The sequence below is a fragment of the Hemitrygon akajei genome, chromosome 1, assembly GCF_048418815.1.
Source record: "Hemitrygon akajei chromosome 1, sHemAka1.3, whole genome shotgun sequence".
In the NCBI taxonomy this organism is placed as follows: domain Eukaryota; kingdom Metazoa; phylum Chordata; class Chondrichthyes; order Myliobatiformes; family Dasyatidae; genus Hemitrygon; species Hemitrygon akajei.
Window position 1 is genome coordinate 114,350,962 of NC_133124.1, and position 20,425 is coordinate 114,371,386.

General features: G+C 45.1%; 1 protein-coding gene across 1 annotated transcript in view; it reads left to right on the forward strand.

Moving 5' to 3' along the window:
* Window positions 1–594: 594 nt before the first annotated feature.
* LOC140730165 (zinc fingers and homeoboxes protein 2-like) overlaps window positions 595–20,425 on the forward strand; it is a 112,318-nt gene continuing 92,487 nt past the window's right edge. The window contains exon 1 of the mRNA XM_073050295.1: window positions 595–855. The gene's annotated coding sequence lies outside the window, so the exon portion shown is untranslated. The remainder of the gene's footprint in view (window positions 856–20,425) is intronic.

The window sequence follows — 20,425 nt, forward strand, 5'->3', positions numbered from 1 at the left end:
AGTTCCTCCAGCATTTTGTGTGAATAATCTACCCTCAGAACTTTCAGCTCCCAGAGTACTTCGCATTAGTGATAGCGACTGAGACTCAGCAGAAGCTGGGAGGCGATCTGTTAAAGTGATAAAGGCCTGAACCCACGGATTCCTCGAGGGATTGGTCTTTTGCTCCAGATTCAGATATCGCCAGAAGTGAGGACCTGCCAATGACCAGAAACCTTGACTGGTTTCTCCCTCCAAAGACGCTGTCCGACTGCCCGAGTTCATCTGCCCTTTTAGTGCTTCCTGCAGATTCCAGCAGTTACAATTTCATTGTCGTTGCGCAACACATCGCACACTGTAAACATTTAGAGATATGTACTCAGACCCGCAACTTTTTTTTTTACAAACCGAGTTGCAACTGGATTGAACTCCGCAAATCGTCGCGTATCAAATACTTCACGCATTTCAAAATAAGTACTTAGTTTAAAAAGTCGTAACTTTATTCATCACCCGTGCCTTTAAAAGTATCTTCCCCTATTTTGCCAACTAAACTTTGAAGTGGAGAAATACGTCATTTCTTTACGTAAGGGTGGGGGGGGAGGCACGTGGTCGGTATCAACAGTTCTCTGCAAAGCAAGTTCCCAGGCTGGGATGAGAGATGTGCCAGAGAACGGGAGCGGCAGAGAACGGCGCCGCCGATGAAATGGCAACGCTGCCTCCCCCGGTACAAACGGCGAGGGAGGTGGCCGCTTGCATCGTATGCAAATACCGGCGCTGACGTTGGGGTCACGTGGCCGGGCGCGGGGGCTGTCTCCCCGATGTTGCTACATTCCGTGCTGCGATTCATTGTAACCAGGCGAAGCGCTACAATGTATCCAGGTAGGAAACTTTGGCCGGCTGACGGCGCGGCTGCGGGAGGGCGGGCTGGTGCTCGTACCCGCGCTCCGACCACCGCCACCCCGTCCCCCAGCCCCCTGCTCTTCCCGGGGCCGGGGCCACAGGCAGCGCGGGAGCCGACTGAAACATGTCTCCGGCTGGCCGCCTCGTAACATGGCGTCCGCGTCGCCTTGCTCCCGGCTCCCCCTCACATGCTGTCCGCCCTCTGTTCCTTCAGAAGTGCGGGCGGGGAGGTGGGGGAGTGAAAGAGTGCTTGCAATCTCCTGATTGTGACGGGGAGGGAGGAAAAGGGGTGCGGGTGAATGATTACCGTATGGGAGGGGGCAGGAAATGTGCCGTCTACGCAGGAGAGTGAGGGGCTTGTTGGGAGAGCTGAGGGTGTGCGTGGATTAGGGGGGTTGGAAGGAAGAAGGAGCATAAGGGGTAAGGTGAATGGCAGTGGGAGGGGTTGGGAGATAGTTTGTGAAGTGGGAATGGCTTGATGGACTGTGAACTAGGGTAGTAATCTATGGTTGCCAAATAATTGGGGTATGGATAGTGAGTGAAGGGGATCAGGAATGTTGGAAGTTGGATTTACCTAAGCTTGGCCATTTAAAGCCCAGGCGATTCCCCTGTTAATCTATGAATGAGCCAAAGGCTACGACTGGCCGGAGCCCCAGTGTCTGGTGACGAGCAACTGGGTTGAAGAGTGTAGGGTTTTTGTTAACTTACTGTGTTGGATTTAAGTTTTTCCAAACTCTGTCCCTTGCCAGAGGGTATGAAGAGACAATTCTACCCCTCTCCCACTTGGTGCACAGTTGCCTAGGTGAGTTGTTACTTGCCTTGCCCTAGATCTCAACAGTCACTCTCTGTGACTCAGGTTGTTCCTCTCTTATGGACCTTCTGTCCTTTTACACTTCCATCACTGCTCTGAAATTGACGCATTTTGTCGCCGTTTCCTTTAACTTTGCGACCTGAATGTGGATCGGAGATGATGGTGGAATCAGATAGAATCTCAATGTCTCAGAGACATTAAGACAGAAACTCCAGTAGGCAGGATTTATGGAAGTGGGTTAGATAAGACAGGGTGGGCTGACGGGTCTGTTTCTGTGCTGTATAACTCTGTGACAGCAAAGATACATGTGTGTGCCTGGACATGAGTTGTCGTGCCTTTAACCTTGTGGCGTGGTTTCCTAAAGCTAATCTGGTGAAATATTGGAAACAAGGAAAAAGTTCAATTTCAACACTGAAAGCACCAGTTTCTGAAACATTGTGAGTTGTTCGTAAACGTATTAACTCTAAAGGGAATCATTGGTTAATCTAGTCATGTGTGAATTGTTTATCCCTGAATAAGCTTCCAAGTCATGAGCGTTGTGTGAATACCATCTAGCGCAGGGGTCTGCAACCTTTTTGCCTCTGTGGTCCGGATCGCATATGAATGAGCGGACAGTGGGCCAGATAAATGCCATTAAAAACTTGGAATATGGGAATTATTAAATACATCTAGTTATGTATTGCCTCAAGTTAATGAATAACACTTGCTAGAAAATCATTTGTGCTTAAGGTGGCCTACTCCTGGTCTAGCGCTTAATATGCTTTATTCCATTAGCTCAAGTTACGGCATAAAAACTGCAGAAACAAGAAACATTTAATTTATATAAATGTACAGCTTGTATCAGATCACTGCATCCTCCCAGCCTCCGAACTTCAGCAGATCAGATCTTTATGAAACTTGCATAAACACTCCTTGTTCTGACTTTGCATTGACTGCAGATATATCAATGTGAAATTTGGTGTTTTCTTGGACATTTTAAGTTGAATTTGAATGAAATTTAAGGGGGTCATGTTTTGACAAAAGAGTTTTTCTTCTTGATTGACTTTGCAAAGGTCTTGTCACCAGTATGGGGAGGTACAGTTGCATATTCTCAGTATGTATCATTCCATCACTGGGCCTGATGAATTACACTGATGTCTACAACATCTTCGTTCCTGACCATTAGTTAAAGGCAAAGGCTATTCGCAGTTGCAGCAAAAGCAGAAACACTCATCAGATCTGGCAACATCTGTGGTAAGACAGTTCATGCTTTGGGTTTAAGACTTTACATCAGATCTAAATTCCTATTCTAACAAAGGGTCTTTAACCAGAAAGTATACCTGCATTTCTTTCTCTACAAATGCTGCCTGACCCGCTGGGTGTTTCCAGCATTTTCTGTTTCTATTTGCAGTGTCTGCAGTTCTGATTTTTGCTCTAGCTTCAGCAGTTAAACATTAACAGTTTCCAGTGGTGCTCCTGCTGATATTGGAAGTTGAGTGTCTTCATTGAATGCCCTGTTGATGCTTTGTCTGGACCGTATTTCCATGTGATTTAACTATTTGAACAGACTGAATTGAAGTTAGAGATTTCAAGGTTTGAAAAGATAACACTGTTTGTAAGCTGAATGGACAGGTACATGGTTAAGAAGGGTTTAGAGAGAGATGGGCCAAATGCAGGTAAATGGGACTAATTTAGATAAAGAATCTTGGTCAGCACCCAAGGGACCCATTTCTATCCTCTGTGACATGAGACTGTAACACTTGAGCACAGTTCCAACGTAACGTTTCACATCTGGGTTCCTGAGCAAAACCTTTGGTTGAAAAGCTTACGCTGGTTACTGCGTTGAAGAATCATTTAAACTCTTAAATTGGCAGGGTATTGAAGGATATGGTCCTAATGGGACACATGGGATTTGTACAGTTGGGCAAAAAAAAAAATCAGGGCAGATGTATCGTGCTGCAGGCAGCGTTTCTGTGTTGTACAACCCTGACTCTGGTTCTCGGCCTATTAAAGAGGGCTGGTCATTTGGAAGGAAGAAGCATCACACTATTACTTCATCTAAAACACAAGAAATTCTGCAGATGCTAGAAATCCAGAGCAACACACACACAAAGTGCTGGAGAAACTCAGCAGGTTGGGCAGCATCTATGGAGAGGAATAAACAGCTGATGTTTCGGGCCGAGACCCTTCGAAACATCGACTGTTTTTTCATTTGCATAGATGCTGTCCCATAAGCTCTTTCATAATGCTGAATTATTGTAAAATCATGTGTTCAGCATCAGTAATAAGCTTAGACTGTTTACAAGAGGTGTGATGTAATAAAGTATTCTGAATTACATCCTGGTGCAGGGCTTCGACTCGAAATAAGAACCATCTTTGTCACAGCAGATGCTGCGCGACCCCCCCCCCCAAGTTCTTCTCACAATGCCTACTCTTCACCCCAGTTTCCAGTGTCTGCACACGTTTGTAACGTCTGAACAGAACGCACAGAGATCTAAGAAAATAGTCTTACAAATAGTGAATGTCGTGCAGCAATTATGTGATATAACTGTTCTTGTGTTTTAACTGGAGTAGTTAAATATGAACAAATGTATCAGACTATTGCGAGCAGTGATGTTGCCTTGCATGCATCTTTCTGCATGTCCAAACGTGTATTCCGTCTGGTAGACTGGTCAGTGCTTAACACACTTCATTTTGGATGCGAGATTGTAAAGTATGAGACATGACAAAAGTTGTGTTTTAAGGGTCTGTGTTCTCTAGGTAACTTCCAGCAGATGGTATTTGATTACTGACATTCACCTTGAGGAAAGCTTGAACTAAATATGTGCTCATCTTGGCTTTTTGAGCATTACCATGAGTTTTATTTTATAAATGACTCAAACTACATTGGGTGCGAATTTTATGACTGTGTATCTACGCAAGTTTGTAACTGTTGAGTGTGGACTTCTGATACGGGCTGTGACTGGAACAAATCTGAACACTTTTGCTTCACAGCAACTTGGATATGTCTGGTTTTTGCATATTTTGAGATCTTCGTGCTCCGATTTTACGGTTTTGTATATTATTTGAAATTGCGCGTTTTCTGCCTTAGTTAAATTTTTTTAGCAAGTGTAACTTTAGGTAGGGTTTATGGTGCACTGATTTGAGGGTTATTGAGGCTGCCAGATGGAAAGGGGACAGCACAAGATTGTCAGCTATGAGGCATGGTTGGAGCCGGACAGAAGGGTTCAGATCCTGTCACGGCGGTTAACTAAACGATGCAGTAGTCTTTTTTAAATCCCTGCTGTTCACCAGAGTAATGGTGAGGCAACGCAATTACAGCTCTGCATCTCGGAGTTCAGTTCCGCCACCATTTGAAAGAAGTTCATAAGTTCTCTGCGTGATTCGCATGGGTTTCCTCCGGGTGCTCCGGTTTCCTCCCACAGTCCAAAGGCGCACTGTCTAGTAGGGTAATTGGTCATTGCAAAATGCTCTGTGATGAGGCTAGAGTTAAGTAGGTGGGTTACTGAAAATTCAGGTTCGATGGGCCAGAAAGACCTGTTCTGCGTTGTATCTCTAAATAAATAAAATACCTTTTGTTCGCTAATAAACCCCTTTAACAGAGGAAGGCCGCTTTTGCTAGGGCTGGTCTACGTGTGACTCCAGACACAACAGTATGCTTGACTCTTAACAATTGCCTTGTTTGAGCAGCAACAGAGTAGGGTGCTATGTTTGGCGTTGCAACTGGCGTTCCACATCCGGTGGTGAATCAGCAAAATCTGAACATGGTGCGCACTGTTTTTACATTTTCCTGACCTGCAGTTTGTGTTTTTAAACTGTAGCTTATTATTCTTGCAAAAGTAAAAAGGGTAAATGACTTCTCAACTTGTTGTGGCTTTGAACTTCCTGCATATGTGTGTTCAGGTTCTTCACTGGCTGGTGAGTAACACTCTCTGCGGTAGATCTAGGGACTACTCTAAAATGATCGGCGCTTTGATGTACCGTAATTGATTTAGAAAACATAGAAATCCGAGTTTAAAGCTGAAGTTGCGTTTATGGGAATATACACAAAGCACACTTGTGCATCAGTGTAGTGAAAAACCCGAGTGTAGCAACGTGACACAGACATTGCATCATACAAACAGCAGTCACAAGAAAGATGTCAATAAATGTCAGTTAAACCATTTCTGCAAGCAAGAACACAATTAGAACAAAAAGTTTATCTTATTGCCAAGCGATCAAGGTGGTCGTAGCGAACGCAAGAAAGTCTGCAGATGCTGGAAATGCAAAGCAACTCTCACAAAACGCCGGAGGAACTCAGCAGGTCAGGCAGCATCTATGGGAAAGAGTAAACAGTCGACGTATCAGGCTCAGACCCTTCTTCAGGACTGAGAAGGAAGGGGGAAGATGCCTGAATAAAAAGGTTGATATAGCGTTGCTAAATTGTAGTGATTATGAGTGTGCTGATTAGTTCAACTACCAAATGGTTGAAAGGAAACAGCTCTTCTGGAACATGGTTGTGGGCGACTTTGGCTTTCTGCCAGGGGCAGCCATGGGACAATGGCCCCACCTAAAGCCCATTGATATTGGAGAGGAGGCATGAGACTACAGTTGCTGGAATCCAGAGCAAGAAGTCAAGTCACTTTTATTGTCATTTCGACCATAACTGCTGGTACAGTACATAGTAAAAATCAGACAGCGTTTTTCCAGGAACATGGTGTTACATGACACAGTACAAAAACTAGACTGAGCTACGTAAAAAAAAAACCAACACAGAAAAAAAAAACACTACACTAGGCTACAGACCTTCCCAGGACTGCATAAAGTGCACAAAACAGTGCAGGCATTACAATAAACAATAAATAGGACAATAGGGCAGTAAGGTGTCAGTCCAGGCTCTGGGTATTGAGGAGTCTGATAGCTTGGGGGAATAAACTGTTACATAGTCTGGTCGTGAGAGCCCAAATGCTTTGGTTCCTTTTCCCAGACGGCAGGAGGGAGAAGAGTTTGTATGAGGGGTGCATGGGGTCCTTCATAATGCTGTTTCCTTTGCGGATGCAGTGTGCAGTGTAAATGATCCGCTGCAGCATCTTGCAATCAGAGATGGTGCAATTTCCGAACCAGGCAGTGATGCAGCTGCTCAGGATACTCTCAATACAACCCTTGTAGAATGTGGTGAGGATGGGGGGGATGGGAGATGGACTTTCCTCAGCCTTCGCAGGAAGTAGAGGCACTGCTGGACTTTCTTTGCTATGGAGCTGGTGTTGAGGGACCAGGTGAGATTCTCCGCCAGATGAACACCAAGAAATTTAGTGCTCTTAACAATCTCTACCGATGAGCCATTGATGTTCAGTGGGGAAGAAAGTGTATTGCTGGAAAAACATAGATCAGGCAGCATCTGTGGAAGCAAAGGAACTGTTGATGTTTTGGATTGAGATCCTGTATCGGAATTGAGTGCAGAGAGAAAATGTCCTCTATGGAGGTGAGGCAGAGTTTGGAAGGTGATTGGTGCATTTTGCATATAAAAATGTTTTAATTATGTTCTGCCTTTCATAGTTTAGCTGTTGGATATGTGAGATTGTTGTGTTCTGTGTTTGACCATGACATGCCTTACTCCCAGCATGCCACGATGCAGTGATCAGACCTGAAGTCTTCTCGATTCACAGGATGGACCGAACTGCTGATTCAGAAAAGGCAAAAGGTGCTCTGATGTGGTGGTTTTGTCAAGTTCGTGTTCCTCCAACCTAGAATGCAATCAAATGCAGTCCGTTCTCTTTACCTCGGGAGTTCTCATCTGCGATTGTTACCGGAGTTTGCATGCCACCAGTGGCTGATTATAATTAAAATATTGAGATCCTGCATGATGCAGTTTCCAAACAAGAAACAATCCATCCTCGGCACATTTCAAATCTCTTCAACCAGGCTTGTTTGAAGAAATCGCTGTCCATTTGCCACCAGCATACAGCCTGCAGCACCTGTAGAGATCTATACTCACTAGGCCACTGTTATACAAAGGTGAGAATGCCTACCATTCCCTGCCCAGACTGCATTTTGGGAAATTTGATCACTTGGCTGTCATTCTCCCACCTGCATACAGGCAGAGGCAAAAGAGATTAGAGGCGATCACAGGAAGTGGCTACAAGATTGCTTTGAGTCAGTCATCTGGGCTGCGTTTGAGCATTCGTCTGCGGGTCTGAATGAACACACTATGATTGTCACAAACTTTATCAAAACAGCTGTCAATGAGTGTCCCCCGACAAAATCATTTCCGGTGTTGTCCAACCAGAACCTCTGATGACCAAGAAAGTTACAAGGTGTCCAGGTACAATCTCAGGAAAGCCATCTCACGGGCAAAGTGGCAAATCCAACTAAACAAAGAAGGATGCTTAGCAGTTGTGGCAGGGCGTGAATGCTATCACCCCCTGTGACTGTAAAATCAAACGAGAGAGGCAACAAGAGGGCTTCACTTCCAGATGAGCTTCATGCTGTCTAGGCTCATTTTGACTGTCAGAACACGGAAGGGCCATCGTGAACTCTCACAGCCCTGATAATTTCAGTCTCTGAGACTAACGTGCTAGCAGCCTTCAGGAGGGTGAAACCATGAAAAGCATCTGGCCCGGACTAGGTATTATAGACTTGTGCTGATCAACTGACTGGAGTGTTCACTGACCTCTCGCTTCTGCAGTCTGAGGTACCCACTTGCTTCAAGCAGGTTTCAGCTATACTGGTGCCTAACAGGAACTTGATAATGACTATTCTTCATTATCACTTGTATTCACAGATGTGAAGTGTTTTGAGAAGTTGCTGATCCTGCCTGAAAATTGACTTGGATCTGCTCCAATTTGCCTACCAGAGCAACAGGTCCACAACAGATGTCATCTCATTGGCTCTTCACTCAACCTTGGAACATCTGGACAGACAAGATGCATGCATCAGGATGCTCTTTATGGACTAAAGCTTGGCATTCAATACCCCTCAACACTAATCAATAAACTTAAAGACCTTGGGCTCAATACATCACTGTGCAATTGGACCCTGAATTTCCTCAGTTGCAGACCCCAACACCTCCCCACAGTCTCCATCTGCACAGGTGCACCACAAGCTGTGCACCTAGCCCCCTGCTCTGCTCACTTTAAGCTTGTGGCTAAGCACAGCTCCAATGCCATATTTAAGACTGCCGACGACACCAATGTCATTTGCCGAATCAAAGGTGGTGATGAATCAGCACGTAGGAAGATTGAAAATCTGGCTGAGTGGTTCCACAGCAACGACCTCTTACTCAATGTCAGCAAGAGCAAGGAGCTGATTGACTTCAGGAGAAAGTAACTAGAGGTCCACGAGCCCGTCCTCGACAGGAGATAAGAAGTGAAGAGGCTCAGCAACTTAAATTCCTTGATGTTAGCCTTTCAGAGGACCCATCTTGAGTCCAGCATGTATATGCAATTATGAAGAAAACATGGCATCACCTCTACTTTCTTAGGAGGTTGTAAGATTCGGCATGACATCTAAAGCTTTGACAAACTTCTGTAGATGTATGGAAGAGTATACTGCGAGTATGGAATTGCCTCTTGAATGAAAAATCCCACAAAAAGTAGTGGATACGGCCCAGTCCATCATGGGTAAAGCTCTCTCCACTATTGATCACATCTACACGGAGCGTCATCACAAGAAATCACCATCCGTCATCAGGGACACCCACCACCCAGGTCATGCTCTCTTCTTGCTGGTGTCCTCAGGAAGAAGGTCCAAAAACCTCAGGATTCACACCAAGTTCAGTACACTTATTACCCCCTCAACAAGCAGGCTTTTGAACCAGAGTGGCAACTTCACTCATCTTCACTTACCCCATTGCTGAACTGTTCCCACAACTGATGGACACACTTTCCAAGGACTCTCCATCTCATGCTCTCTATTGCTTATTTATTTATTTTTAATATTTTTAAGTTTGTCTTTTGAATGCTGGTTGTCTGCCCTGTTGGTGCAGTCTTTCATTGGTTCTAATACCGTTACTGGATTTATTGAGTATGTCCGCAAGAAACTTTATTTCAAGGTTATATATACAACCCTGATATTAATTTTCTTGTGGGTATACTCAATAATTCCATAATAAAATAATACCCATAGTAGAATGAATGAAAGATTACCCCAACTTGGGCATTCAACCAGTGTACAAAAGACAACAAACTGTGCAAATAAAAAACAAACAGTAATAATAAATAAGTAAGCAATAAATATTGAGAACATTATGTGAGTCCATAGGTGAACTTTGGTTTGACCAGATCCACTGCATCTGAGTTGACCTTTTCGAATGTTTGGCTCAGCTGATCTGGGGATTGGGGGGGGGGGGGGGTGGTGGGAAGCTAACGAGTTCTTGTTTTTTTTTCAAATATTAGTTGCCTGACTCAAAAATTGTCAAATTTCCTCATTCAGTTTTAAATGATCAGTTCATGGGTTTAACAGCCTATCAAAAGATGCCGTGCACCTGATAACTCAATTCCTGCTTCAAAACTCCTACACAAATCTCACAGATGGTGATTGAGTTAAATTTTGCACTTAGTTTCTACTAGTCGTACTATTATTAATTCTCAAAACTGTCCCAGCAATTTTGTGTTGAGCATCAGTGTTGACTTTTTTTTTAAAAATTAAAGATTCAGCACCCACCCACACTTTGAGCCACACCCCCAGCAACCCCTGACCATCCCAATTTAACCCTAACCTACTCAAGGGACAATTTACAATAACCATGTAACCCACCCGACGCGGCTTTGGACTGTGGGAGGAAACCGAAGGGCCCGGAAAAACACCACGCATACCGCAGGGAGGATGTAAGAGGCTCCTTTCAGGGGAGGCCAGGATTGAACTCCAATCTCCGATACCCTGAACTGTAATAGCGTCACGCTAACTGCTCTGCTACAGTGGCACCCCACGGTTTATGAGTACACTTACATCAGTTGAAGCCGTGCTCTTAATTGAGCTGACTTCTTTCAGCAACTTTAGTGGCCACTTTTTTTAGAATCAGCAAATATTCAGATAAACATTCAGATTTGCTTCGATTAGAACAGGGGTTCCCCATCTTTTTTATGCTGTGGACCCCAGGTTGGGAACCCCTGTATTAGAACTAAACATCAAGACCAATTAATTGGGAAAAAAAAAGTGGATACTTGGGTTTTGTGGCTTCAGTTTCAAATTACTGCCTATCTGATGTTGCCTTGACAACAGTCACACTAAAGCTTCAGTCTTGGTGCTCCTGGTTCTGTTACACAAAACATTTCTCACAGTGAACCGATACTGTGCTTTCTGGGTAGTGTTCCGGGGCCGTGCTTATAATATTAGCCCAAGGTGAACCCTTCTACCACTCAACTTGATGCACTGCTTTATTCTGCTTCAGTAAAATATTTGATGTTGGCTTTATCTTTCTGCGTTTCAAATGTTTGCAACTTCATGATGTCTGGAACTCTTCCAATATCAGTCATGGGCGGTCCATTTTTGTTTAGGAGCAAGAAATTCAAAATAGGACAACATGCAGAAAATGCTGGAGGAACTCAGCACGTCAGGCAGCAGCTATGGAAATGAAGAGAGTTGTTTTCAGACTGAGATCCTTCAGGACTGGAAAGGAAAGGGCAAGACACTAGAATAAAAAGGGAGGGGAAGGAGGATAGCTAGAAGGTGATTGGTGAAGCCAAGTGGGTGGGAAAGATGAAGGGCTGAAGAAGGAGGAATCTAATAGGAGAAGAGAGAAGACTAGGAGAAAGGAAAGGAAGAGGGCCACCAGGGGGAAGTGATAGGCAGGTGAGAAGAGGTAATGGCCACAGTGGGGAGTAGAGGAAGGGGGGAGGAGGAGGAGGAAGTTTTTTTTAACCTGGAAGGAGACATCGATATTTATGCCACCAGGTTTGAGGCTACATAGACAGAATATAAGGTTTTGCTCTTCCACCCTGAGGGTGGCCTCACCTTGGCACAAGAGGAAGCCATGGACCAATATGTCAGAATGGGAATCGGAATTAAAATGTTTGACCACTGGGAAGTTCTGGTGCTCGATGAGGTGATCCCCCAATTTATGATGTCTCACCAATACAGAGGAAGTCCCATCAAGAGAGCCAGATACAAAAGACAACCCCAACAAATCCCAGTGTAGCACTTAAGCCACGTGCTGGGAGCAAGGTTAGCGGGGAGGGATGAAAGGACAAGGGAATCGTGGAGTTGCGATCCCTGCGGAAAGCTGGGGGTGGGGGGAAGGAGGTAAAGATGTGTTTGGTGGTAGGATTCCTTTGGAGATGGCGGAAGTTGTGGAGGATGATGTTTTGGATGCAGAGGCTCATGGGGTGGTGGGGTAAGGATAAGAAGGACTCTGTCATTTAAGGTGGCAGGAAGATGGGGTGAGTGTGGACATTTGGGAAATGGAGGAGATGCAAGTGAGGAAGGAGGACATCTCTGATATCCTGGAAAGGAGGGCCTCACCCTGGGGACAGATGTGGCTGAGAAAAGGCAATAGCATTTTTAACAGAAGATGGGGTAAGAAGAGGTATAGTGGCGATAACAGTGGGAATCAGTAGGTTTATAAAAGATATCGGTTGACAGTTCATCTCCAGAGATGGAGACAGATCGAGAAAAAGGAGGGACGTTTCAGAGATGGATCAAGTAAACTTAAGCAGGGTAGAAGTTGGCAAAGTTGATGACATTGACAAGCTCAGCATAGGTGCATGAAGCAGCAGCAACGTCAAATGTAATGCAGGAAGTATTGGAAGTACTACCAGGGCAAGCTTGGCGCATGGACCGTTCTACGTAGGCAGTGAACAGGCAGGCATAGCTGAGGGGCCCTGGCTACCCCTCGAGTTTGGAGAAAGTGGGAGGAGCTGATGGAAGAATTGTTGAGGGTGAGGAACAGCTCTGCCGGACAGAGGAAGGTTGGGGTGGAGGGGAACTGGTTGGGTCTTCTGTTCAGAAAAGCAGAGAGCTCCTGAGGCCTTTTGATAGGGGATGGAAATGTACAGCGAATGAACATCCATGGTGATGATGAGCCGGTCAGGCCCAGGGAATTGAAAGTTGCTGAGGAGATCAAGAGCTTGTAAAATAGATTTTTTTGGCAGAAATGATGTAAGCACTTATCAGATAGGTAATTTATTGGTGTTTAATGGGATTGTATTCAACACTTGCTGATGGTGACTGTTTATGAACAGAGCAATCAATGTGCCATCTACATATTGAATTTTTTCAGTACGTGGGTGCTCCAGAGAGAATACATGGCTTTGAAAATTAGACCATTCAATTTTTCCCCGACTACGCAGGGATAGGAATTTTGGGACTGGACATTCACTGGCTAGGTGTAAGTAAACTTATTCTAGAGTCCATTGGATCATTAACCCATTTGGGTAAAACCCCGCCCCTTTCCCCAAAGACGACCAGAGTGCAATGGTTTCCCTACTGCGTGGCCATGGTTGGCACATTTGCAACAAAACCCGAAAATGCTGAAAACGCCCAGCAAGTTGGGCAGTGTCTGTGGGGAGTGAAGGAGTTAGCACTTCAGATCTGAGACCTGAGTCAGGATTAATCCGGAGAGCATGGACAAACCAGGCTTGTCTTCTCTGAGCATTGGAGACTGGGGGGGGGGGAACCTGATAGAAGTTTGTAAAATTGTGAGGGACATGGTCATAGCAGATACAGTAAAGGTGTTTAAGTGGCTACTTTAATATGCATGTGGGGATAGGGGCCTTGTACTGACTGAAGTGATTAGAATTCATTATTTTAATTAGTTCAGGGGCCAAAGGGCCTTTCTGCACTCTTCTATGTCCTAAGCTGTTTTTGCCCCCTAAAAGGTCAGGAGTTGGAGGAACAGTAATTTCCTCTACAGAGGTGAAACAAGGCATTTTCAGATAAAATTGGGAAGCAGCAATTTTCTCTGACTTTGCACTTGACTTTGCACATTTCAAAAAGTAAGTAAAATACTATGGAAGCTGGGAACCGGAAAGATTGATAAGTTCTGCGGAAGGTTATTGTCCTGCGACATTAACTGCTTTCTCTCTTCAGGTGCTGCCCAACCTGTTGTGCATTGCCAGCATTATCTGTTTTTTTTTAAATTTGGAGATACAGCATGATAATGGGCTCTTCCAGTCCAAAGAGCCAGCCTGCCCAGTTACACCCAGGTGACCGAGTAATCTACTAACCTGTACATCTTTGGAATGTGGGAGGAAACCCACGAGGAGAATGTACAGACTCCACAGACGGCAGTGAAATTGAACCTGGGGGTAGCTGCACTGTAATGGTGTTGTACTAACCGCTATGCCACCATATAAATGCTCTGAATAATTATGGCTATAATTCATATGAAAATAGGAGCTGGCAGACTTTAGCTTGGGCTTAAAGCTATCAGTCACATTCTCCAGCAAGAGGGCTGTGGTCATTTTCTGTTATTCCTCTACAGGATGAGGGCTCTGTTAACAGGACAGTTCTTTACGATGTAACAGAGAACCTTGGTATTGACCTGCTGTAGTCCTTTCAGTGAGGGTGGTGTTAACTGTGCCAGAGAATATTCATTGTGATTTCCAAGTCAGAATGTGATGTGACTTGGTGAGGAGTCTACTGGTGAAGGTGTCCCTTGAATCTGCTGCCCTCCTTCCCGTAGGTAGTTGAAATCATAGATAGGAGAGGAGCTGCTGCAATCTAAAGCCTGATTTATACTTCTACGTCAAATCGACGCCGTAGGTACCGTGTGCCCTACACCATAGGGTGGCGTGCACCTCCCCAAAAAAAGTAACTCGTGCATCACAGCGACGCAGACCACAACAACTGTGATTGGTCCGCTTGGTAGCATCGCATTTCCTCCTACGCATTTCCGGTTGCTTCTTCTCCGCCATGTCTGCACACCGATGCGAAATAGATGAACCAAATTGTCAAATCTACCTGCCGACATCCGAAAATATTTGAAATGCATTCCCTCATCCATGTCTCTCACGGAGAAACTCAACACAGTGGCATAGAAACCCCACTGCCAACTAGCGCTTTGGCGGTGAATTGCAGAGCGACGCAGGCACAGCAACATACACAGAAGTATAAATCTGGCCTACGGCATAGCCTGTACACAGAAGTATAAATCACCCTTCAGTGACTGACTTCAGTTCATCTTGTCACAGCAACCACTTTCTCCCCCTGCCTTTATCAGCACAGTTATTGTTGGATGCTTCTGACATATCATTGGGGAGGCGGGGAGATGGCTAGTTCTCACAGCTAGAGATTAACCGTAATGGCAGGAAAGACTGATTACCTCCTGAGTCTCACATCTCCGGCCAGCCACGTGCTCACCAGGCGATCACATCCAGGCAAGCATTAGGTGCCAGACTTGAGAAAATCTGCAGGGTTTTGGATGCTGGAAATCCAAATCGACACACACGCAATGCTGGAGGAAATCAGCAGGTGGGATAGAGTCTACGGAAAAGGGTAAAGAATTGACCCTTTATCAGGACTAAAAAGAAAGGGTAGATATCAGAGTAAGAAGGTACTTTTGTTCAATTCAAAGAGGTGACCCTGAGTTTCTAGTCACCTATCATTTTGACTTTGTCCCCTTCCCACTCTGACCTCCCTGTCTGTGGCCTCATTCACTGTTTTAGTTAAGTCCAGTATAAGTTGTTCTTCCTTACACATGGACAGTTTGTCCCACTCCCATCAGGGAGGTGGCTATGTAGCATCAATGCCAGGACCACCTGACTCAAAAAAAAAAGTTATTTTCCCCAAGCAGTGAAGCAAATCAATGTCTCTACGCAAACAACCCCACCACCGCTACTTTCTAACTTCCTGTCAGTCACCTTGTGTATAGACACTGCTGTACAAATCAACCTGTGTATGTAAGCTGGCTTGTGTATTTATATTTATTATGATTTTTATTATTGTGTTCTTTATTTTAATGTGTTTTGTAATATGCTGCATTGGATCCGGAGTAACAATCATTTCATTCTGCTTTACACCCCGTGTACTGGAAATGACATTAAACAATCTTGGATTTCTTGAATCTTTCTTAGAATGTAGAACAGTACACATGGGAGCTGGTTCTTTAACCCACTGTTAGTGCTGACCAAACTGATCCCATCAGCCTGCACGTGGCTGATTTCTCCATTCCTTGCTTGTTCGTGTGCCTCTTACAGTTTGCTATCATATCTGCTTGCACCACCTCCCATGGCAGTTCTCCACACACTTGCTGCTGTTTCTTTTAAGAAAACATGTCATATGCGTCTCCTTTAGACTTTGACCTCTGTAACCTTGAATCTGTATCTTCTACTAATTGACATTTCTACCCTGGAGGGAAAGATTCGACTGTCTACCCAAAGTACACCTCTCATAATCTTAAACAATCTAAGTTTGTGTAAACAATCGAAGTTTGTCCAAACTCTCCTTGAAGCAAATATTCCCCAATCCAGGCAACAACTTGTTTAACCTCTTCTGTACCGTTTCCGGAGTTGCCACATCCTTCTTGCGGTGGGGTGACCAGACTGCACACAATGGTCGCTGTGGCCTAACCAAATTTTTAAATGGCTGCAACGTGACTTTCTCGCTTTTATGTGCTATGCCCCTAAACAATGATGGCAGAAATGTTATATGTCCCCATTACCCCTCTGCGTTTGTGTGACATCCATTTGGAAGTGTTGCAGCGTTCAGGGCCTGATATTGAATTAAAGAATTTCAGCCAATTGTCCACATCCACCTTGCATCTCACCCTTCCAGTGTTGATTTACTTCGGTATTGAGTCGAGCACGTGTCTCAGCTGGCACTACTACTCCCACTCAGTCTCGCCTGCACCTCTGATTTTGTTCTGTCCATCCAGCCCATTTTCAGTGTTTCAGTTTTCTTTTGCCAGTTCTGATAGGTTGGCACATCGACTGTGCTCTTACCTCTTCGCGATTTGTACCTGACCTGACGATTATCTCCTCCTGCAGATGCTGAAATTCTGAAATATTTTGCTTTTTGCATTATTCAGAGACACATCACAGTTAGCAGGCCCTTCTGGCCCAACGAGCCCGTGCCGCTCAATTACACCCATGTTACCGGTTAACCCACTGGCTGGTACATCTTTGGAATGTGGGAGGAAACCCTGGTGATCGCGGGTAGAGCGTACAGACAGCGGCAGAATTGAACCCAGGTCGCAGGCACCGTAATAGTTTTACACTACGCTACCATGCAGCCCGTCTGTAAGTTGATATCTTTCCATCCGTCAGCGAGCACCATTGCATCTACTTGTATGACAGACACTATAAATAGTGTATCAGACAGCTCATCGGCAACTGGACGTTGACAGTCAAAAATGTTGCCTTTGTTGCAAAGGACAAATTATTACTAAATCTAACAGGGCCAATCTGGTACTGATGGACCAAAAATGAGCCGTTCTTATTGTGTGGGTGAAAATACCACCTCCTACACCTTGCAATATGATACCATGAACTCTCTTTAAAGGATGTAGAGTCTCCACGAAAGTCTGTAGCCGATGTCTTTCTAATGCGGATCATGTTACTGGCTGTAACAAGATGTGTAGAGAATGTTGCCACTAGATGTTCATAGCAATGACTGGGGATATTAATTTTCCAATCTAAATGCATTGTAGAGGTTTAATAATTTAGATGAACTGAGAAATGATGTTTGTCTGTCATAAATAGTTCCTTTAAGAAGGGAGTGCCCCTTTTTTGTGTTGATATTAAGTAAGAGTACTTATTTTAAATGTCATAAAGTAATTGGCCATTCCAAATACGTTTATATAAAATTATGGGAGAGGAGGTGCTGGATGTCTTAAAAGGTCTGAAGGTGAACAACTCTGCAGGGCTTGACCAAGTTTATCCAAGAACACTGTGGGAGGCTAGAGAAGAAACTGTGGATGCCCTGTCTGAGACGAGGGTGAGATGCAGATGCTGACGGGCTGCTCAGGAAGGTTCAGTTACATCGAATCCAGGGAGTGCTGGCTAATTGGATACACAATTGACTTGTTGGTAGAAAGCATAGGGTGATGGTAGAAGGGTGTTTCTCAGACCGTGACAAGCGCTGTGTGTTGAATCAGTGCTAGGCACATTGTTGTTCATTATCTAGATTAACTATTTGGATTAGAATGTACAAGGTATGATTAAGTTTGCGGGAAGCACTAACATAGGGGGTATAGTGGCCAATGAGAAATTACTTGGGCTAATTAGCTAAGTCATGAGCCAAGTAGAGGCCCTCCTTATCCGCAGGGGATTGGTTCCAGGACCCCCCGCGGATACCAAAATTCGCAGATGCTCATCCCTTATTTAACATGTGGTCTTTAGGACCCAGCGGAACCCCGGACTTTATTTAACATTTAACAGTTTGTCCTTTGTCCTTTGCAACAAAGGCAACATTTTTGACTGTCAACGTCCAGTTGCCGATGAGCTGTCTGATACACTATTTATAGTGTCCGTCATACAAGTAGATGCAATGGTGCTCGCTGACGGATGGAAAGATATCAACTTACAGACGGGCTGCATGGTAGCGTAGTGAAACATTTAACAGTCCGGTGGACATTAGGACCTGGCGGTGCAGCTCTGAATCCGCAGTGTTTCTGTTCATGAAAATAATCGCGATCATGATTGAAAATAAGGTGGAAGTATTAAAGCGATCAGAAAGAGGTGAAACGCCATCGGTCATTGGATAAGTGTTAGGCTACAGTCGGTCAACGATCGGAACAATTTTAATGGAGCATGTGAAAGACCCTGCCCCGATGAAAGCTACAAGTATTACTAAGCAACGCAGTGGTTTAATTATTGAAATACGCATGTTTCTTAAGTGTTTTATATGCATAGAAAGGTAAAATATATACTATATACTAAGAAAAACATTTGACTAACTGATGCTAAATAATACCGGATGTACCTGTTCCGACTTAAAGACAGACTCAGGATTGGAACTCATTCATAACCCGGGGACTGCCTGAACTTTTAAGTCATTTCTAGATTACTTATAATACCTAATACAATGTAAATAGTTGTTATACTGTAAACAGGAGGAAATCTGCAGATGCTGGAAATTCAAACAACAACACACACAAAATGCTGGTGGAACACAGCAGGCCAGGCAGCATCTATAGGGAGAAGCGCTGTCAACATTTCGGGCCGAGACCCTTCGTCAGGACTAACCGAAAGGAAAGATAATAAGAGATTTGAAAGTAGTGGGGGGAGGGGGAAATGCGAAATGATAGAAGAAGACCGGAGGGGGTGGGATGAAGCTAAGAGCTGGAAAGGTGATTGGCGAAAGTGATACAGAGCTGGAGAAGGGAAAGGATCATGGGACGGGAGGCCTCAGGAGAAAGAAAGGAGCACCAGAGGGAGATGGAGAACAGGCAAACAACTAAATATGTCAGGGATGGGGTAAGAAGGGGAGGAGGGGCATTAACAGAAGTTAGAGAAGTCAATGTTCATGCCATCAGATTGGGGGCTACCCAGCCGGTATATAAGGTGTTGTTCCTCCAACCTGAGTTTGGATTCATTTTGACAATAGAGGAGGCCATGGATAGACATATCAGAATGGGAATGGGACATGGAATTAAAATGTGTGGCCATTGGGAGATCCTGCTTTTTCTGGCGGACCGAGCATAGGTGTTCAGCGAAACGGTCTCCCAGTCTGCGTCGGGTCTCACCAATATATAAAAGGCCACACCAGGAGCACCGGACGCAGTATACCACAGCAGCCGACTCACAGGTGAAGTGTCGCCTCACCTGGAAGGACTGTCTGGGGCCCTGAATGGTGGTGAGGGAGGAAGTATAAAGCAGGTGTAGCACTTGTTCCATTTACAAGCATAAGTGCCAGGAGGGAGATCGGTGGGAAGGGATGGGGGGGACGAGTGGACAAGGGAGTCGCGTAGGGAGCAATCCCTGTGAAAAGCAGAAGGGGGGGGGGAGGGAAAAATGTGTTTGGTAGTGGGATCCCGTTGGAGGTGGTGGAAGTTACGGAGAATTATACGTTGGACCTGGAGGCTGGTGGGGTGGTAGGTAAGGACAAGGGGAACCCTATCCCGAGTGGGGTGGCGGGTGGATGGGGTGAGGGCAGATGTGCGGGAAACGGGAGAGATGTGTTTGAGAGCAGAGTTGATGGTGGACGAAGGGAAGCCCCTTTGTTTAAAAAAGGAAGACATCGCCTTCATCCTGGAAAGAAAAGCCTCATCCTGAGAGCAGATGCGGCAGAGGTGGAGGAATTGCGAGAAGGGGATAGCATTTTTGCAAGAGACAGGGTGGGAAGAGGAATAGTCCAGGTAGCTGTGAGAGTCTGTAGGCTTATAGTAGATATCAGTAGATAGGCCGTCTCCAGAGATGGAGACAGAAAGATCAAGAAAGGGGAGGGAGGTGTCAGAAATGGACCAGGTAAATTTGAGGGCAGGGTGAAAGTTGGAGGCAAAGTTAATGAAGTCAACGAGCTCAGCACGCGTGCAGAAGGCAGCGCCAATGCAGTCGTCGATGTAGCAAAGGAAAAGAGGGGGATGGATACCCGTATAGACTTGGAACATGGACTGTTCCACAAAGCCAACAAAAAGGCAGGCATAACTGGGACCCATACGGGTGCCCATGGCTGCACCCTTGGTTTGGAGGAAGTGGAAGGAACCAAAGGAGAAATTATTAAGAGTAAGAACTAATTCCGCTAGACGGAGGAGAGTGGTGGTAGAGGGGAATTGGTTAGGTCTGGAATCCAAAAAAAACCGAAGAGCTTCTAGACCATCTCGGTGGGGGATGGAGGTATATAGGGACTGGACGTCCATGGTGAAAATAAGACGGTGGGGGCCAGGGAACTTAAAATCATTGAAAA